At 47.6% G+C, this 17,861-nt stretch overlaps 1 long non-coding RNA gene across 1 annotated transcript; it reads right to left on the bottom strand.

The window, feature by feature from the left end:
- Positions 1 to 2,685: 2,685 nt before the first annotated feature.
- LOC308575685 lies at positions 2,686 to 6,292 on the bottom strand. The gene is made up of 2 exons (XR_014002916.1): positions 6,148 to 6,292; positions 2,686 to 3,489 (listed from the first exon to the last, which is right to left on the bottom strand). It is a non-coding gene; the product is annotated as an uncharacterized lncRNA (long non-coding RNA).
- Between the last annotated feature and the right edge of the window lie 11,569 nt (positions 6,293 to 17,861).

Below are 17,861 nucleotides of genomic sequence, written 5' to 3'. Positions count from 1 at the left end.
TTGTGATGGTTCTGCCTTTGTTGTTCTTGTTGTTGTGCCTGCCGCCACTGGCTGCGCAGGGTGATGTACCGCCTTGGTGGTGGTTGTTGTTGTGCCTCCCGCCCCTGCGGGTTTTTATTGTTGTTTTGCCTGACGCCACTGCCTGCGAAGTGTTATGCTTCCACCTTTGTTGTTCTTGTTGTGTCTGCCGCCCCTGCCTGCAAATCATGATTGTTCTGCCTTCGTTGTTCTTGTTGTTGTGCCTGCCGCCTCTGGCAGCACAGGGTGAAGTTCTGCCTTGGTGGTGGTTCTTGTTGTGCCTGCCGCCCCTGCCTGCAAATCGTGATGGTTCTGCATTGGTTGTTATTGTTGTTCTGCCTCCTGCTGCTGCCTGTGAAGCATTATGGTTTGGCCTTTGTTGTTGTTCTTGTTGTTGTGCCTGCCGCCCCTGCCTGCGAATTGTGATGGTTCTGCCTTGGTTGTTATTGTTGTCTGCCTGCTGATCGTTGTTGTTTTGCCTTGGTGGTGGTGGTGGTGGTTGTGCCTGCTGACCCCTGCCTGCGCAGAGCGATGTTCCGCCTTTGTTGTTGTTGTTGTTGTTGTTGTTGTTGTTGTTGTTGTTGTTGTGCCTGCTGCCCCTGCCTGCGAATTGTGATGGTTCTGCCTTGGTTGTTGTTGTTGTTGTGCCTCCTGCCCCTGCCTGCCAAATGTGATGGTTCTGCCGTTGTTTTTGTTCCTGCCGCCCCTGGCTGCGCAGGGTGATAATCCGCCTGGTTGATTTTGTAGTTGTGCCTGCCGCCCCTGCCTGCGAAATGTGATGGTTCTGCCTTGGTTTTTATTGTTGTTTTGCCTGACGCCCCTGGCTGCGCAGGGTGATATTCCGCCTTGGTGGTGGTGGTTGTTGTGCCTGCCGCCCCTGCCTGCGAATCGTGATGGTTCTGCCTTCGTTGTTATTGTTGTTCTACCTGCTGCCGCTGCTTGCGAAGCATTATGGTTTGGCCTTTGTTGATATTCTTGATGTTGTGCCTGCTGCCCCTGCCTGCGAATTGTGATGGTTCTGCCTTGGTTGTTACTGTTGTTCTGCGTGCAGCCGCTGCCTGCAAAGCATTATGGTTCTCCCTTGGTTGTTGTTGTGCCTCCAGCCCCTGCCTGCGAAATGTGATGGTTCTGCCGTTGTTTTTGTTCCTACCTCCCCTGGCTGAGCAGGGTGATAATCCGCCTGGTTGATTTTGTAGTTGTGCCTGCCGCCCCTGCCTGCGAAATGTGATGGTTCTGCCTTGGTTTTTATTGTTGTTGTGTCTGCCACCCCTGCCTGCGAATCATGATGGTTCTGCCTTCGTTGTTCTTGTTGTTGTGCCTGCCGCCCCTGGCTGCACAGGGTGATGTTCCGCCTTGGTGGTGGTGGTTGTTGTGCCTGCTGCCCCTGCCTGCGAATCGTGATGGTTCTGCCTTCGTTGTTATTGTTGTTCTGCCTGCTGCTGCTGCTTGCGAAGCATTATGGTTTGGCCTTTGTTGATGTTCTTGTTGTTGTGCCTGCCGCCCCTGCCTGCGAATTGTGATGGTTCTGCCTTGGTTGTTGTTCTGCCTGCCGACCCCTGCCTGCACAGGGTGATGTTCCGCCTTGGTGGTGGTTGTTGTTGTGCCTGCCGCCCCTGCCTGCGAATAGTGATGGTTCTGCCTTCGTTGTTATTGTTGTTCTGCCTGCTGCCGCTGCTTGCGAAGCATTATGGTTCGGCCTTTGTTGTTGTTCTTGTTGTTGTGCCTGCCGCCCCTGCCTGCGAATTGTGATGGTTCTGCCTTTGTTGTTCTTGTTGTTGTGCCTGCCGCCACTGGCTGCGCAGGGTGATGTACCGCCTTGGTGGTGGTTGTTGTTGTGCCTGCCGCCCCTGCCTGCCGTGCCTGCCGCCCCTGCCGCCCCTGCCTGCGAATCGTGATGGTTCTGCCTTGGTTGTTATTGTTGTTCTGCCTTCTGCCGCTGCTTGCGAAGCATTATGATTTGGCCTTTGTTGATGTTCTTGATGTTGTGCCTGCCGCCCCTGACTGCGAATAGTGATGGTTTTGCCTTCGTTGTTCTTGTTGTTGTGCCTGCCGCCCCTGCCTGTGAATTGTGATGGTTCTGCCTTCGTTGTTCTTGTTGTTGTGCCTGCCGCCACTGGCTGTGCAGGGTGATCTTCCGCCTTGGTGGTGGTTGTTGTTGTGCCTGCCGCCCCTGCCTGCGACTTGTGATGGTTCTGCCTTGGTTGTTATTGTTATTGTTATTGTTGTCTGCCTGCTACCGCTGCCTGCGAATCGTTGTGGTTTTGCCTTGGTGGTGGTGGTGGTTGTTGTGCCTGCTGCCCCTGCCTGCGAATTGTGATGGTTCTGCCTTGGTTGTTGTTGTTGTTTTCGTTGTGCCTCCTGTCGCTGCCTGCGAAATGTGATGGTTCTGCCGTGGTTTTTCTTCCTGCCACCCCTGGCTGCGCAGGGTGATAATCTGCCCGGTTGATTTTGTAGTTGTGCCTGCCGGCTCTGCCTGCGAAATGTGATGGTTCTGCCTTGGTTTTTATTGTTGTTTTGCCTGCCTGCGAAGTGTTATGCTTCCACCTTTGTTGTTGTTGTTGTGTCTGCTGCCCCTGCCTGCGAATCATGATGGTTCTGCCTTCGTTGTTCTTGTTGTTCTGCCTGCCACCCCTGCCTGGAACAGGGTGATGTTCCGCCTTGGTGGTGGTTGTTGTTGTGCCTGCTGCTCCTGCCTGCGAATCGTGATGGTTCTGCCTTCGTTGTTATTGTTGTTGTGCCTGCCTCCCCTGCCTGCAAATTGTGATGGTTCTGCCTTGGTTGTTATTGTTGTTCTGCCTGCTGCCGCTGCCTGCGAATCATTATGGTTCGGCCTTTGTTGTTGTTCTTGTTGTTGTGCCTGCCGCCCCTGCCTGCGAATTGTGATGGTTCTGCCTTCGTTGTTCTTGTTGTTGTTCCTGCCGCCCCTAGCTGCGCAGGGTGATAATCCGCCTGGTTGATTTTGTATTTCTGCCTAGCGCCCCTGCCTGCGAAATGTGATGGTTCTGCCTTGGTTTTTATTGTTGTTTTGCCTGACGCCACTGCCTGCGAAGTGTTATGCTTCCACCTTTGTTGTTCTTGTTGTGTCTGCCGCCCCTGCCTGCGAATCATGATGGTTCTGCCTTTGTTGTTCTTGTTGTTGTGCCTGCCGCCTCTGGCTGCACAGGGTGAAGTTCTGCCTTGGTGGTGGTTCTTGTTGTGCCTGCCGCCCCTGCCTGCGAATCGTGATGGTTCTGCCTTCGTTGTTATTGTTGTTCTGCCTGCTGCCGCTGCTTGCGAAACATTATGGTTCGGCCTTTTTTGTTGTTCTTGTTGTTGTGCCTGCCGCCCCTGCCTGCGAATTGTGATGGTTCTGCCTTGGTTGTTACTGTTGTCTGCCTGCTGCCGCTGCCTGCGAATCGTTGTGGTTTTGCCTTGGTGGTTGTTGTTGTTGTTGTGCCTGCTGACCCCTGCCTGCGCAGAGCGATGTTCTGCCTTTGTTGTTGTTCTTGTTGTTGTTGTTCTTGTTGTTGTGCCTGCTGCCCCAATTGTGATGGTTCTGACTTGGTTGTTGCTGTTGTTCTGCGTGCAGCCGCTGCCTGCAATGCGTTGTGGTTCTCCCTTGGTTGTTGTTGTGCCTCCTGCCCCTGCCTGCAAAATGTGATGGTTCTGCCGTTGTTGTTGTTCCTGCCGCCCCTAGCTGCGCAGGGTGATAATCCACCTGGTTGATTTTGTAGTTCTGCCTGCCGCCCCTGCCTGCGATATGTGATGGTTCTGCCTTGGTTTTTATTGTTGTTTTGCCTGCGAATTGTGATGGTTCTGCCTTCGTTGTTATTGTTGTTCTGTCAGCTGCTGCTGCCTGCGAAGCATTATGGTTCGGCCTTTGTTGTTCTTCTTGTTGTTGTGCCTGCCACCCCTGCCTGCGAATTGTGATGGTTCTGCCTTGGTTGTGGTTGTTGTTGTGCCTGCCGCCCCTGCCTGCGAAATGTGATGGTTCTGCCGTTATTTTTGTTCCTGCCACCCCTGGCTGCGCAGGGTGATAATCCGCCTGGTTGATTTTGTAGTTGTGCCTGCCGCTCCTGCCTGCAAAATGTGATGGTTCTACCTTGGTTCTTATTGTTGTTTTGCCTGCCTGCGAAGTGTTATGCTTCCACCTTTGTTGTTGTTGTTCTGTCTGCCGCCCCTGCCTGCGAATCATGATGGTTCTGCCTTCGTTGTTCTTGTTATTGTGCCTGCCGCCCCTGGCTGCACAGGGTGGTGTTCCGCCTTGGTGGTGGTTGTTGTTGTGCCTGCCGCTCCTCCCTGCAAATCGTGATGGTTCTGCCTTCGTTGTTATTGTTGTTCTGCCTGCTGCCGCTGCTTGCGAAGCATTATGGTTTGGCCTTTGTTGATGTTCTTGTTGTTGTTCCTGCCGCCCCTGACTGCGAATCGTGATGGTTTTGCCTTCATTGTTGTTGTTGTGCCTGCCACCCCTGCCTGCGACTTGTGATGGTTCTGCCTTGGTTGTTATTGTTGTTCTGCCTGCTGCCGTTGCCTGCGAATAATTATTGTTCAGCCTTTGTTGTTGTTGTTGTTCTTGTTGTGCCTGCTGCCCCTGCCTGCGCATTGTGATGGCTCTGCCTTCGTTGTTCTTGTTGTTGTGCCTGCCCCCCCTGGCTGCACAGTGTGATGTTCCGCCTTGGTGGTGGTTGTTGTTGCGCCTGCCGCCCCTGCCTGCGAATTGTGATGGTTCTGCATTGGTTGTTATTGTTGCTTTGCCTGCTGCTGCTGCCTGCGAAGCATTATGGTTCGGCCTTTGTTGTTGTTCTTGTTGTTGTGCCTGCCGCCCCTGCCTGCGAATCGTGATGGTTCTGCCTTGGTTGTTATTGTTGTTCTGCCTCCTGCCGCTGCCTCTGAATCATTATGGTTCAGCCTTTGTTGTTGTTCTTGTTGTTGTGCCTGCCGCCCCTGCCTGCGAATTGTGATGGTTCTGCCTTCGTTGTTCTCTTTGTTGTGCCTGCGGCCCCTGGCTGCACAGTGTGATGTTCCGCCTTGGTGTGGTTGTTGTTGTGCCTGCCGCCCCTGCCTGCGAATTGTGATGGTTCTGCATTGGTTGTTATTGTTGTTTTGCCTACTGCTGCTGTCTGCGAAGCATTATGGTTCGGCCTTTGTTGTTGTTCTTGTTGTTGTGCCTGCCACCCCTGCCTGCGAATTGTGATGGTTCTGCCTTGGTTGTGGTTGTTGTTGTGCCTGCCGCCCCTGCCTGCGAAATGTGATGGTTCTGCCGTTATTTTTGTTCCTGCCACCCCTGGCTGCGCAGGGTGATAATCCGCCTGGTTGATTTTGTAGTTGTGCCTGCCGCTCCTGCCTGCGAAATGTGATGGTTCTGCCTTGGTTTTTATTGTTGTTTTGCCTGCCTGCGAAGTGTTATGCTTCCACCTTTGTTGTTGTTGTTCTGTATGCCGCCCCTGCCTGCGAATCATGATGGTTCTGCCTTCGTTGTTCTTGTTATTGTGCCTGCCGCCCCTGGCTGCGAAATGTGATGTTCCGCCTTGGTGGTGGTTGTTGTTGTGCCTGCCGCTCCTCCCTGCGAATCGTGATGGTTCTGCCTTCGTTGTTATTGTTGTTCTGCCTGCTGCCGCTGCTTGCGAAGCATTATGGTTTGGCCTTTGTTGATGTTCTTGTTGTTGTGCCTGCCGCCCCTGACTGCGAATCGTGATGGCTCTGCCTTCGTTGTTCTTGTTGTTGTGCCTGCCCCCCCTGGCTGCACAGTGTGATGTTCCGCCTTGGTGGTGGTTGTTGTTGCGCCTGCCGCCCCTGCCTGTGAATTGTGATGGTTCTGCATTTGTTGTTATTGTTGCTTTGCCTGCTGCTGCTGCCTGCGAAGCATTATGGTTCAGCCTTTGTTGTTGTTCTTGTTGTTGTGCCTGCCGCCCCTGCCTGCGAATTGTGATGGTTCTGCCTTGGTTGTGGTTGTTGTTGTGCCTGCCGCCCCTGCCTGCGAAATGTGATGGTTCTGCCGTTATTTTTGTTCCGGCCACCCCTGGCTGCGCAGGGTGATAATCCGCCTGGTTGATTTTGTAGTTGTGCCTGCCGCTCCTGCCTGCAAAATGTGATGGTTCTGCCTTGGTTTTTATTGTTGTTTTGCGTGCCTGCGAAGTGTTATGCTTCCACCTTTGTTGTTCTTGTTGTTCTGCCTGCCGCCCCTGCCTGCGAATTGTGATGGTTCTGCATTGGTTGTTATTGTTGTTCTGCCTGCTGCTGCTGCCTGCGAAGCATTATGGTTCGGCCTTTGTTGTTGTTCTTGTTGTTGTGCCTGCCGCCCGACTGCGAATCGTGATGGTTTTGCCTTCGTTGTTCTTGTTGTTGTGCCTGCCGACCCTGCCTGCGAATTGTGATGGTTCTGCCTTTGTTGTTCTTGGTGTTGTGACTGCCGCCCCTGGCTGCACAGGGTGATGTTCCACCTTGGTGGTGGTTCTTGTTGTACCTGCCGCCCCTGCCTGCGAATTGTGATGGTTCTGCCTTGGTTGTTATTGTTGTCTTCCTGCTGCCGCTGCCTGCGAATCGTTGTGGTTTTGCCTTGGTGGTGGTGGTGGTGGTTGTGCCTGCTGCCCCTGCCTGCGAATTGTGATGGTTCTGCCTTGGTTGTTGTTGTGCCTGACGCCCCTGCCTGCGAAATGTGATGGTTTGGCCTTTCGTTTGTTCTTGTTGTTGTGCCTGCCGCCCCTGCCTGCAAATTGTGATGGTTCTGCCTTGGTTGTTATTGTTGTTCTGCCTGCTGCCGCTGCCTGTGAATCATTATGGTTCAGCCTTTGTTGTTGTTCTTGTTGTTGTGCCTGCCGCCCCTGCCTGCGAATTGTGACGGTTCTGCCTTCGTTGTTCTCTTTGTTGTGCCTGCTGCCCCTGGCTGCGAATTGTGATGGTTCTGCATTGGTTGTTATTGTTGCTTTGCCTGCTGCTGCTGCCTGCGAAGCATTATGGTTCGGCCTTTGTTGTTGTTCTTGTTGTTGTGCCTGCCGCCCCTGACTGCGAATCGTGTTGGTTTTGCCTTCGTTGTTGTTCTTGTTGTTGTGCCTGCCGACCCTGCCTGCGAATTGTGATGGTTCTGCCTTCGTTGTTCTTGTTGTTGTGCCTGCCGCCCCTGGCTGCACAGGGTGATGTTCCGCCTTGGTGGTGGTTCTTTTTGTACCTGCCGCCCCTGCCTGCGAATTGTGATGGTTCTGCCTTGGTTGTTATTCTTGTCTTCCTGCTGCCGCTGCCTGCGAATCATTGTGGTTTTGCCTTGGTGGTGGTGGTTGTGCCTGCTGACCCCTGCCTGCGCAGAGCGATGTTCCGCCTTTGTTGTTGTTGTTGTGCCTGCTGCCCCTGCCTGCGAATTGTGATGGTTCTGCCTTGGTTGTTGTTGTTGTTGTGCCTGCCGCCCCTGTTTGCGCAATGTGATGGTTTTGCCTTCGTTGTTCTTGTTGTTGTGCCTGCCGCCCCTGGCTGCACAGTGTGATGTTCCGCCTTGGTGTGGTTGTTGTTGTGCCTTCCGCCCCTGCCTGCGAATTGTGATGGTTCTGCATTGGTTGTTATTGTTGCTTTGCCTGCTGCTGCTGCCTGCGAAGCATTATGGTTCGGCCTTTGTTGTTGTTCTTGTTGTTGTGCCTGCCGCCCCTGCCTGCGAAATGTGATGGTTCTGCCGTTATTTTTGTTCCTGCCACCCCTGGCTGCGCAGGGTGATAATCCGCCTGGTTGATTTTGTAGTTGTGCCTGCGGCTCCTGCCTGCAAAATGTGATGGTTCTACCTTGGTTCTTATTGTTGTTTTGCCTGCCTGCGAAGTGTTATGCTTCCACCTTTGTTGTTGTTGTTCTGTCTGCCGCCCCTGCCTGCGAATCATGATGGTTCTGCCTTCGTTGTTCTTGTTATTGTGCCTGCCGCCCCTGGCTGCACAGGGTGGTGTTCCGCCTTGGTGGTGGTTGTTGTTGTGCCTGCCGCTCCTGCCTGCGAATCGTGATGGTTCTGCCTTCGTTGTTATTGTTGTTCTGCCTGCTGCCCCTGCTTGCGAAGCATTATGGTTTGGCCTTTGTTGATGTTCTTGTTTTTGTGCCTGCCGCCCGACTGCGAATCGTGATGGTTTTGCCTTCGTTGTTCTTGTTGTGCCTGCCACCCCTGCCTGCGAATTGTGATGGTTCTGCCTTGGTTGTTATTGTTGTTCTGCCTGCTGCCGTTGCCTGCGAATAATTAAGGTTCAGCCTTTGTTGTTGTTCTTGTTGTTGTGCCTGCCGTCTCTGCCTGCGAATTGTGATGGCTCTGCCTTCGTTGTTCTTGTTGTTGTGCCTGCCACCCCTGGCTGCACAGTGTGATGTTCCGCCTTGGTGGTGGTTGTTGTTGTGCCTGCCGCCCCTGCCTGCGAATTGTTATGGTTTTGCCTTCGTTGTTCTTGTTGTTGTGCCTGCCGCCCCTGCCTGCGAATTGTTATGGTTTTGCCTTCGTTGTTCTTGTTGTTGTGCCTGCCGCCCCTGCCTGCGAATTGTTATGGTTTTGCCTTCGTTGTTCTTGTTGTTGTGCCTGCCGCCCCTGCCTGCAAATTGTTATGGTTTTGCCTTCGTTGTTCTTGATGTTGTGCCTGCCGCCCCTGCCTGCGAATTGTGATGGTTCTGCATTGGTTGTTATTGTTGCTTTGCCTGCTGCTGCTGCCTGCGAAGCATTATGGTTCGGCCTTTGTTGTTGTTCTTGTTGTTGTGCCTGCCGCCCCTGCCTGCGAATTGTGATGGTTCTGCCTTGCTTGTTATTGTTGTTCTGCCTGCCGCCGCTGCCTGTAAAGTGTCATGGTTCCGCCTTGGTTGTTGTTGTGCCTGCGAATCATGATGGTTCCGCCTTGGTGGTTGTTGTTGTTGTTGTGCCTGCCTGCGAATTGTGATGGTTCTGCCTTGGTTGATGTTGTAGTTGTGCCTACCGCCCCTGCCTGCAAATCATAATTGTTCTGCCTTCGTTGTTGTTGTTGTTGTTGTTGTTGTTGTTGTTGTTGTTGTTGTGCCTACCGCCCCTGGCTGCGCACGGTGATGTTCCCCCTTTGTTGTTGTTATTGTTGTTGTGCCTACCACCCCTGCCTGCGAATCGTGATGGTTCTGCCTTGGTTGTTGTTGTTATTGTTGTGCCTGACGACCCCAGCGTAGGGTGATGTTCCACCTTTGTAGTTGTTGTTGTTGTGCCTGCCGCCCCTGCCTGCGAATTGTGATGGTTCTGCCTTGGTTTTTGTTGTTGTGCCTGCCGACCGCTGCCTGCACAGGATGATGTTTCACCTTTGTTGTTGTTATTCAGTCTGCCGTCGCTGCCTGTGAATCATGATGGTTTTGCCTTGGTTTTTGTCGTTGTTCTGCCTCCCACCCCTGCCTGCACATGATGATTTTCCGCCTTGGTTGTTCTTGTTGTTCTACCTGCCGCTGCTGCCTGCAAATAGTGATGGTGCTGCCACAAATAATTTTTATAGTTGTATCGACAGTATATGGATTACTAAGCATATGGCAATTAAAGCAGAGAATGCCATAATATTACCAAAAACACTCACACATCACAATCCAGTATCATTAACTCTTAAAGGAAAACAGAAGAAAGGGGGGGGGAGGTGGAGAATGAATGTTTTCCTATTAAAAAACCAAAAAGTAATACAAGGATCCAGAAAGTTGATGAAGGAATATTTTGAAAACAATTGGAGGAAAGGGACAGATGTAAAAACAGTGTGGGATGCTGGGAAGGCAGTTGTTAGGGCATATTTCATACAACAAAACTCAATAGCATATAAGAATAAATTAAAAAAGAAAAGGGAGCTTTTAGAAGAAATTAAAAGGAAAAATTTGCCTATGCAAGCAAAAATAAAGGGAGATTAAATCAAGAAATTAAATTATTGAGAGTAGAATGCAATAAAATTATAGAACAGGGGGCAGAACAAAAAAATCAAATTTTGGAAATATAAAAATTTTGAATGGGCAAATAAACCAGGGAGATCCTTGCCTGGCAATTAAAGAAACAAAGAAATGAAAAATTAATAAATAAGATAGAAGTAGAAGAGAGGACAATAGGGGATATTACAGAAATTTAAAAAGAATTTGAAAAGTATTATAAAAAAATATATCAAAAAGATGAAGTGTCCATAGAAGAAATAGAGGACTATATAAAGAAAAATAAATTAATAGAGATAGCAGAAGAAGACCATAAATGAACCAATATCAACCGTAGAAATTAAGGAATCAATTCAAAAATTAAAAATAGGGAAATCCCCAGGTCTAGACGGCATACCAGCAGAATACAATAAAGAAATGTTAAATGAATTAATTGACCCACTAAAAGAAGTAATAGAGGAAGCGGTAGAGAAGGGGAATATTCCAGACTCTTGGACTCAAGCATATATAACGCTCCTGCCAAAACAAGGTACGGACTTGGAATCTGTCTCAAATTATAGACCCATTTCGTTGTTAAATTCGGATTATAAAATTTATGCAGGATTATTGGCTAACAGGTTGAAAAAAATAATAGGAAAAATAGTACATAAAAATCAAGCTGGATTTGTGGAAGGAAAACAAATAAAGGATAATATTAGAAATATAATAGACATAATGGAATATCTACAAGTAAGAAGAGATAAACAAGCAGCCCTGATTTCAACTGATGCGGAGAAGGCGTTCGATAAAATCTCATGGGAATTTATGAAAAAACTATTAAAAGAATTGTGTCTAGGTGAAAAATTCCAAAAAGGTATAAATGCAATATATAACCAACAGAAAGCAAAAATTATTATTAATGGAGAGTTTGGAGAAGAAATCAATATCTTTAAAGGTACAAGACAAGGATGCCCCCTATCCCCAATGTTGTTTATAATAGTATTAGAGGTTCTATTAAAGAAAATAAGGCAGGACAACCAAATAAGAGGAATAGTAGTTGGTGAAAAAAGATATAAGTTAAGAGCCTTTGCAGATGTTATGATCACAACAGAAAATCCCCTACAATGCACACCTAGAATATTGGAATGTATAAACAAATATGGCAGATTAGCAGGATTCAAATTAAACTGTGGGAAAACCAAAATACTAGTGAAAAATATGGAAGAAAAAGATAAAGTGAAATTACAAGAAATTACAGGATTGGAAATTAAAAAGAAAATAAGGTATCTTGGAATAAATTTAACAACAAATACTATAGATTTAAGTAATGAGAACTATGGGAAAACATGGAATGAAATAAAAAAGGATTTGCTAGTATGGGGGAAATTAAATCTTTCCTTACTAGGGAAAATATCGAGGATAAAGATGAACATATTACCAAGGATGATGTTTTTATTTCAAAGTATCCCAATACTAGGAGGAGATAAATGTTTTAATAATTGGAAAAGAGATTTGGCCAAATTTGTGTGGTCAGGAAAGAAACCAAGAATAAAACACAAAATAATGATAGACAAGAGGGAGAGAGGAGGATTTGGCCTCCCTGACATGGAGTTATATCACGATGCAGTGGGTCTGACCTGGCTAAAAGAATGGATCAAATTAGATGACTCGGATGTATTGGACTTAGAGGGAGTAGAGACGAGATATGGATGGCACGCCTATCTAATAGATGAAAAAGTCAAAGTACATAAAGGCTTCCTAGGACATATAGTCAGAAAGTCTATATATAAAATATGGGAGAAATATAAAACACTCCTAGAACCGAAAACTCCTTGGTGGGCATCGCTGGCAGAAATTGTCACAGTGAAAAAATTAAATATGAAAGAAAATTGGGCTACCTATAAAATTGTATTGAAGGAAGAAAACGGAGAATTGGAATTAAAGGATTAAAACTCATATTAGTGACTGGTTCCAATATATTCAAATTAAGTATAGATTAGCGAAAGACAAAAAGTTAGGATTTGAAAAATAAATATCAAAATTGATAAATAATACAAGAAAAATCATAAGATATATCTAAATTGCATATTCTGATCTTAGAGTGGGAAACAAAGGATGAATTGGTTAAAGCATCCATGATTAAATGGGCGCAAGATATTGGGGAAAATATTATGTTTGAACAATGGGAAAAATTGTGGAAAGAAGATATGAAATTCACTATGTGTTATATATTGAAAGAAAATTACCTTAAAATACAACATAGATGGTATTTAACACCGGAAAGAATAGCAAAGATGAATAAAAATTGTAGCAATGTCTGCTTGCTCGCGATGCAACACTGGAAATGGTACTATGATACATATATGGTGGAATTGTTTAAACATCAAATAATTTTTGGAAACAATATATAACGAAATGAAAAAAATGTTTAGATATTCATTTAGGAAAACACCAGAAGGTTTTCTATTGGGAATAGTACTAGGAAGTCTAAAAGAAGAAGACAAGACATTATATTTGTACGCAACAGTAGCCGCTAGGCTATTGATTGCGAAAAATTGGAAAAGTGGTATTATACCGACAAAAAACAGAGTGGCTTGCCAAATTATTGGAGTATTATAATATATCCAAAACAATGGGAGAAATTGGGAGGCTCTCAAAAGAGAAGATAGATAGGGATTGGAAGGTGTTTAAAGGATACTTGCAAAACCATATTGAAAAATCAGAACTCCTATTAGAATAAACAAGTTCCGTTTTAAATACTGAAATACTAAATAAGATGGATAACAATGTGTAATGGAAAAAGAAGCATGAAATTAGGTTAAAGGTGTGTGAAAGAAAGTAATAGAAGTGGAAAGAAATTGCAATTGAGTAGATTGGAAGTCTAACACAAAGGTGGGGTGAGGAGTGGTGGATGGTGATGGGAAAAGGAATTATCTGTGGGACTGAATGTAGGGATGTTTGAATATATTTAAGGATTGTATGAAATGTATGTTTGTATGCTTGTATATTCACAATATGTGTGTATTAATGCTGAATTATTTTAACAATAAAATTTTTTTTTAAAAAAATTATTTTTTTAAAGTGATGGTTCCGCCTGGCTTTTTGTTGTTGTTGTTGTGCCTGCCGCCCCTGCCTGCGAATCGTGATGGTTCTGCCTTGGTTGTTGTAGCCTATCCATTGCCAAAGATAGGAGATTTATTGGCGAAGGTTAGGACAGGGAAAATCTTCACTAAATTGGACTTGAGGGGGGCGTATAATCTGATCAGAATCCGAGAGGGAGATGAGTGGAGAACCACCTTTTACACCCTTCTTGGGTCATATGAGTTCTTAGTCATGCCCTATGGCTTACAGGCGGGCACGCCCACGTTTCAGTCCTTTATACAGCACGTATTGGGGTCACTGCTGTACAAAAACTGTGTGTGTTATTTGGATGATGTGCTAATTTTCTCGGAAATGGAGGAGGAACATGTGAAGCACGTGAAAGAGGTATTGGAGAGGTCAAAAAGGCGTACCGGTAAGTTGTATGCCAAGTTAGAGAAATGCCAGTTCCATGTGCCAGAAGTGGAATTTTTGGGCTACCGCCTCTCAGCAGAAGGTGTGCACATGGAAAAAGGAAAGGTGAAAAGTGTGCTGGAATGGAAGCCGCCCAAAAGTCAGTAGAGCATGAGTCTTGTAGGGATCAGATGGGATTACCCTGAGGAATTATAAAATATACATCAAGCCATCGTGTCCACGATGAATGCATTGTGTTGTCTGGGTTTGATATATTGATATTAAGTTTCTTTGAAGTAGCTTTCTTATATATTAATCTTAGGATGTTAATCTTAGGGCCAGGAAACAGGTTTCACATTAAGGTGATAATGGTCACTGTCCCCCTGGCCATCCTTCGTATCATGTATACTGATTGTTTATGACCTCTGTGGTTGCTGTATTCGCTCCTTTGTTGTTTTCATTCATTTACTCCAAAGTATGCATGCCTAACTAGTGTTTATAGTTTAACTTTGTCCCCACTTGAGGTTTGTTTGAATGCTCAAAGGAAATCTGATTGGTTCTTATGAGCACTGTGTAAAGGATTCTTTTGCTAATAAAATGGCCTGGTGAGGGGTGTGGCGAAATGCACTCCCTCCGAGAGCCTTGCTGGTCAAAGCCTCGTGTCTCATTTTAATCAGGGTCCAGTCCTTCCTTTGGCCTCAGAACGCAACAAGGCTCTTAATCTCAGAGTTGTGGGTTTGAGCCCCATGTTGGGCAAAAGATTCCTGCCTTGCAGGGGGCTGGACTAGATGACCCTTTTAAAAGACATAAATAATAAACAAATTGATCTTCCTTTCGCAATCTAATTAACCTAATTTCATTGGCTATTGTATTTACTAGTTGTTGCCTATGAATTCTTACCTATATTTTGCCTATAAGCAGTGTAAACGGTGCTGAACTAAGCTTGCTGGTCTATAGTGTATTCTTAAAAAACAAAAAAAAAAACAAACAAAAGCAAGAATAAAAAGAAAGAAAGGGGGGTTGGTTTAGGAAAGGAAGGTGAAGGCCTGCGGTCTTTAACCTGCGCGCCTGGTCTTAACCTAGCTTCATTGGCCATTGAGGATTACTGGTTTTTGAATCTGATTTCTTTCCAAGTGTGGTCAGTTTAATCAATACTAAACTAGGCTGGCTGGGCTAGTGTCCTCTTGTAATGAAGGCTTAATTTTAAAAGGTAAAAACTCAGGCTTGCGGGTCTAAACAGTGCCCGGCCTGCTTGACCAATTTGCACAATTAAAGTTTGGAGTACAAGGGTTACTGTTGCGGCCGATATAATGGCTTCCAAGAGAACCCAACAGGAGCAATCTTCTGTTCCTCCCCAAGAACTCCCCAATATAAGTGGGTCCTGTGTTCAGGAAGGGTCAGGGTAGCCTCCTGTGCCCTGCAACCCACAGGCTTTGTCGCAGTTTTTCTCTGCTTCGAAACCTTTTACCAACAATTCAGGCCCATGGTCACTGTGTCCTCTTCCCAAATAGTGGGTACTCCTGATTGCATACCCGTTACCTGCGCTTCGGAGGCTTCGCGTTGCTTTCGCTGAAGCCAGGAGAGTCTGTCTTTGAGGCTGGCGGTGGGGGAAAGCAGCGCTTCCCCCCACTGCCAGCCCCACAAGCTTGGGGGGCAGCGGAAAGGTGGCACGCTGCCTTTGCGCTGCTCCCTGACCCAGTTTTGAGGCTGGCGGTGGGGGAAAGCAGCGCTCCCCCCCCCAGCCCCACAAGCTCGGTCGAAAAGCCCGCAGGAGCCACGCACTGTTTAAAGGGTGCGCGGATCCTGTGGGCTTTTGCGGGAGATGGGGGAATTCCTCCACCTCCCGCAAAAGTACGCAAAAGCCGTGCGCTCTTTAAAGGCTGTGCGGCTTCTGTGGGCTTTTCTATGAGGTGGGGGAATTCCCCCACCTCCTAGAAAAGCCCGCAGGAGCCGCACAGCCTTTAAAGAGCGCGCCGCTCTTGTGGGCTTTTCCCCAAGGAGGGAGAATGGACTGAGTGGCCGAGTCAGTCCCTTCTCCCTCCTGTGGCCTTTTGCAGGAGATGGGGGAATTCCCCCACCTCCCGCAAAAGCAGGGAGGAGGTCTGGGAGAAGCGCACAGGCTGCATGCAGCCTGTCCGCTGCTCCCAGAGCTGGGGGGGGGATCATATTTTTTTCCTTGATTTCCCCCTCTCTGAAAACTAGGTGCGCCCTATGGTCAGGTGCACCCTATAGAGCGAAAAATACGGTATAACCTTTCTGCCTCTCAGTATACCCCAGACTTTCCCAGTATTCTACAGGGTTCACAACCTCAACCTTTACCACGGAAGGGGCCTCCGAAACATCATCGGAGGAAGAGATGCAGGGGCAACAGGAAGTGTCGGCGGCTGCACAACAGCACCAGTCACCAATGATGGGCAAGGGAGAAAGAAGTCTAAGAAGACGCATTTGGCCAAGAAGAGCAAGAGAAGTAAGCCTTCTGATTCGGAGGAAAATTCAGAAATGCTTCCCTGCTGCCCACCACCTGCTGGGACCTGAGCGACCAGAATTACTGGATGGAGCACGCGGGTCTCTATGTGGAAAAGAAGCAGCCAGATCCCTCTAGGTTTGGAAATTTGAAGCTAAGCGAGTCCCTCACCATGAGGTTTGTTGGGAGTACAACAGGGGTGTGTGCCAGGGGCCAAATTGTAAGTATGCGCATGAATGTGGAAAGTGCCTAGGTAACCACCCAGCGTCCTCATGTTTTAAAGGTAAACAGCCCTTTCAGGGCGGTAGGGGGCATTTCCACCAGGGGTCTTGAAATGCTGACACACCCGCCCAAAGAGCAGCCACAAACCGGTATTAATTTGGCCCATGGCTTTGGCGTTCTCTTCTGTTAAGCTCTCACCTCTTAGATCCCTCCTAACTCAGGGGACCCCCTAAACAAACAAACAAAAAAAACCAGTTAGAGAAATGCCAGCTATTGCAAAAAGAAAATAAACAAAGAAATTCTGGCTGAGAGGGTGGCCGGCCCCTTCAGGGAGCCACCGATAGTGGGTTTACACATTTCACCTTTAGGCACCGTCCCTAAAAAGACTCCAGGAGAGTATCGTATGATCCACAACCTATCCTACCCTAGAGGTGGCTCCGTCAATGATGCAATGCCACAGGAGCCTTGTTCTGTGAAATATGCCTCCTTTGATCAGGCTATAAAGCTTATTCGTAGGTTCAGCTAAGTGCGTCATTGAGTCGGCCTTCCACCTCCTGCCAATTCACCCAGAGGACTTTCTGTGGCTAGGTTTTAGGCTGAGGGCGCTTAGACAAATCTATGCCGATAGGGTGCTCAGTAGCTTGTGTAGCTTTTGAGTCATTTAGTACAATTTTAGACTGGGCCCTTTGCTTTAGAACTGGTTCTGAAAGGGCGACCCATTGCCTCGATAACTTTTCTCTCATCACTAGTAATAGCCCTGATTGCGCTTCTCTTTAGAGGCTTTCACCTCCCTGGCTGAGGAGCTTGGGGTACCTTTGGTGGCAGACAAAACAGAGGGTCCAGTTTCGACCATAACCTATTTTGGGTAATGAATTGGACACAATCGCACGGACATCAGCCTACCGAGGGAGAAGCTAGCAGCACTTAAGGAATTAATTCTGCAACTTCTTCCTCTCAAGGTCACCCTTGGGCAGAGTCAATCACTCTTGGGTCACCTCAACTTTGCATGCTGGGTAGTGCCCCCTGGCTGCTCTTTTGTGGGCGATTGGCTAAGCTGTCAGCGGGACTGCATGCTCCTCAACACAGAGTGCGCCTCTCTAAAGTGATCAAGTCAGACCTGGAGGTCTGGTTAAAGTTCCTGGATAAGTACAAGGGCATTTCTTTGTGGCAGGACAATTTGATGCTGCCTTCAGACTTTCAGGTACAGTCTGATGCAGCTGGTTCCGTGGGGCTTGGTGTCTACTTTAGGGGGCGCTGGTGTGCTCAGCGTTGGCCTACCAGCTGGCAAGGAAAACCTATCACGCGTGACCTCACCTTCTTAGAATTTTCCTATCGTAGTTCCGGTGCACTTGTGGGCTGATGAGTTCAGGAATCACCATGTATGCTTCTGGACTGACAATCAAGCGATTGTCAGTGTCAAATGGTTGTCAGTGTCCTGTCTAAGCAATCATCGCACTCTCCTAGGGTGTCAAACCTGCTCCGGTCCTTTGTCCTTTTGGGCTTAGAATTAATCACCTATTTCTCTGCCAAATTTACACCTAGGGTTAACAATGACATCGCGGATGCTCTGTCTCGTTTCCAGATGGACTGCTTCCGCCCATTAGCACCAGAGGCGCAGCAATTGCCACAGCCATTCCTGGAGCACCTTGGGAGCCTTGGGAACATGGTGTCCTGAAGGGAGTATTGGCTTCAGTGGTCCCGTCCACGCTTAGACCTTATAAAAAGGCTTGGTCAGACTTTATGGAGTTGCAAGGCAAATTAAAAAATGCTAGGCTTGACACACCCCCTACCAAGACTGAAGTTCTGCAATACTTGGTACATTTGAGGGAGCTGGGTCACGCAGCAAAGA

This window comes from Podarcis bocagei (assembly GCF_964188305.1).
Source record: "Podarcis bocagei genome assembly, chromosome: 16".
NCBI lineage: Eukaryota > Metazoa > Chordata > Lepidosauria > Squamata > Lacertidae > Podarcis > Podarcis bocagei.
Note: the sequence above shows the minus strand (reverse complement) of the source record. Positions and strands in the feature narration are given on the sequence as shown.